Source organism: Myotis lucifugus, unplaced genomic scaffold (genome assembly GCF_000147115.1).
Source record: "Myotis lucifugus unplaced genomic scaffold, Myoluc2.0 scaffold_138, whole genome shotgun sequence".
Taxonomy (NCBI): Eukaryota; Metazoa; Chordata; class Mammalia; order Chiroptera; family Vespertilionidae; genus Myotis; species Myotis lucifugus.
The window spans coordinates 3,449,107-3,452,336 of NW_005871186.1; positions in this window are offsets into that span (position 1 = coordinate 3,449,107).

Genomic DNA, 3,230 nt, shown 5'->3' on the forward strand with positions numbered 1-3,230 from the left:
AAACCTCCTATAATGTTGGGCTGAGCCTAGAGGACAACAAAGAAACTTTCCTAGAGACAACGTCAATGATATCCCCCAGTACCTCCTGGACTACTGGGCAATGAGAAACACAGAATACATCCAATTTGCAGGAACTTAATTCATTTTGTTGGACTTAAGGGGTCTGTGATTTATCTTATGAACCATCTTTGTACAAACAGTGCCCAGGATAGGCACACGTCAGCCAAAATCCTGTTCGTGTTCTCTTGAGGCCATTTGACTATAATGGCATTCGAGGGCACTTTTCCCAACCCTCTCCTTTATGGCTCTCAACCCACTGCTCCCACCTCCCAAGAGCTCCTCTCCTCCCTCACCATTGACTAACAGGTCATTGCAGCTCTTCCTACATCTCCCCATTCAGCATCCCAGACCACCTGCCAATCTGTCTCTGAACTACTCCTCCTAGAACACTACTCATGTGCTAAATCTCAGTGGAAATGTTCAAAGTAGTGGCCAAGAGCAGGGATGTTAGAGCCACACTGAGCTAGTATCCTGCTAATTACTAGCTGTGTGACCTTGGGCGTGTTACTTTATCTCTTTGTGCCTTGGTTCTTTGTCTGCACAAAAATGGGAAAATAATTGTACCTACTGCAAATGCATGTTGTACTAGAGCAGTAACTGCACATAGGACACTCCAGAGGAATATAGGCATCACTGTCATTCAGGGAAGACTTCCCTGACTCCTCCAAGAAGGGGGCGAGGCTTTCTCTGTGCTCCCACTATGCCTGGTACTGACCTGAGCTAACACAGTTACTTTCATTGTTCTCTGCCAACTGTGGGCATCACTGTGTCCACTAGACCATGAGGTCCTGCAGGGCAGCAGGGTCTTGTTATTGCCATTGTATACTCACCATGAGGCACAGGGCCAGGTACAAAAGAGATTCAATCAGTTCTGCTATAAAGCTGGTTTTGAAATGCAGATTTGGCCCAACCAATTGGTGTATTAGTCCTACCAGACCTGAGGCCCTGAACCTAACTGTCCCCTATACCTGGGCTCCTGAGCATTAAAGAGAAAAAACCAACATGATATAGAAAAATGTTAGTTACATGCAAACAAGTGGTTAGAATAAGATGGAACTTGGAGACATTGTAGAAAATAGGTCTACCTTTCATCTACCTTTCATCTAGCGCCAATATTCTACCTTTGTGTGGAAATTACCGAAAAATCGGTACAGCGGTCTGGTAGGGTTAGGGAACTGAGCATAATGTGAATATTCTGTTTACTTATGTGTGATTTCATCTGCAAGAAACTAGATGAACATGGAAAACTGCACCCAGCTGAACCAAACTGCATAGGAAAATGCAATGAGCACACATGCACATACGCAAACATTCATCAGCTACCTCAGTTCACCACTTGTGTTATGAGCCACACCTGTCCACATCTGGTGTTACAGCATCTCACCTGATTTCAGATTAGTGTCTCCCACCTCTTCACAGTAATTCACAAGCTACTTCCGACACTCACTTCCACAAGGAAAATTACAAGTCTTTTTCAAGGTGAAGTGTCATATTTATTGGTGCATGTGCTAGTATGTACTTTGTAATCATTTAACATGTGCTACCATTTTTGTTGGTTCCTATCCTTTTTATTTTTTAACATATTTTTATTAATTTTTAGAGAGAAGTGAAGGGAGAGGGACAGAGAGATAGAAACATCAATGAGAGAGGAAGTCATCAATTGGCTACCTCCTTCCTGCATGGCCCCCACTGGGGATCAAGCCTGCAACCAGGGCATGTGCCCTGATCAGGAATTGAACCAACAACCTAGTTCCTGAGTTGATACTCAACCACTGAGCCACACCAGCTGGGCAGTTCCTACCCTTTTTAAATATGTCACTGACAAAGTTTGCGAATGTTGTGTCCCTCCTCCCATTTTTCCTGTAAGCCCTGTGTTTTTTATTGCATTATCTTGCATATCGTGGTGATATTTAGGATATGTTTCATTATAACAAAAGGAATCATACTCAGTGGATGTGGTTGATGGCAAATAATTCTTTCTCATCTCCATGGATACCTAAGGCTCCTGAAGCTATAGGAGCCCCTGTTAGTCAGCAAACACTGTTTGGGCCAGCACTTCTGCCCCACAATTAAAAGCTATAAATATTTATTCATAGACAACTGCATGCCAGGCACTGTGATGTATAACGGAGGTACCGGGGCTAATAAGAAATACTGACTCTAACTCTTTTAGTCTAGTGGGAAAAGGAGAGACAAGTAATTATAATAAAGGGGATGCTATTTAAAAATAAAGCAAGGTCTTCTCTGCAGCAAAGACCTCCCAGGGGAAGTGTTCCTCTTCCCAGATCTTCCTACTCCCCTAAGTTAGTCTCTTTCTTTGTTGCCCTATCTCTGCCTTCTTACTCTACTCCCTGGGTTACCAGACCTATCAGCAATGAGCAAAAATGGAGCAGGGAAGAGTTAATGTGGCACAGGTGGGAGGGGTAGGGCCTGAGGGAAGCAGGTGTAGCAGTCACATAAAGAGCCTGGTAGGCACCGGTCAAGGCAAAGAACAGCTGCCAACACACGGCGCTCGGGATCCCTCCCCAGTCAAGTCTTCTGTTGTTTTCTTCCTCCATTTATTCATCCAAGGGGTATAAGCTTCCGCCGTGGGCTAGACTCTGGAGGAATCGGTTCTGCTCACCCTGACTCCTTCAGCACCAAGAATGCTTCTATCTCACATGGCTGCTCCTCTGACTTGACTGCCATTTCCTCCCTGTCACCTCTCCCTCTGGCACATCAGGAATGAGACTCTAGTGGGACCTCTTCTGGATTGTAAAGAAGGAAAAGAGAGAAGTTCCTTTTTCGCTGCCATTTCTCACTTTCTTCATTGCATCCCAGGCCCAACTTCAACTCTTCAGCCAGTGTTCAAGTTCACTGTTTCAGCATCGAGTTAAAGGAAACGTAAGCACCCCACACCCCAAAACCTACCAGTTTTCTACTGTCACACAAGGCTTTCACCTTCACTCCAGGTTCCATCTACCTCCTCTTCCTGTTTCTCCCTTTCTCTTAACTCTCCCCCTTTCTTCTTGGAGGGTAACTGCCCAGCATGTTAAAGCTGAGCGATGCTTAAGCCCACCCCATTGTAAAGATGAGGAACCTGAGGCCCAGGAGTTGTTCCTAAGGATACACAGTCAGGGACAGAACCAGCCTAAGGTCTGATCCCCACCCAGTGTTGGCTTTCTCCCCAT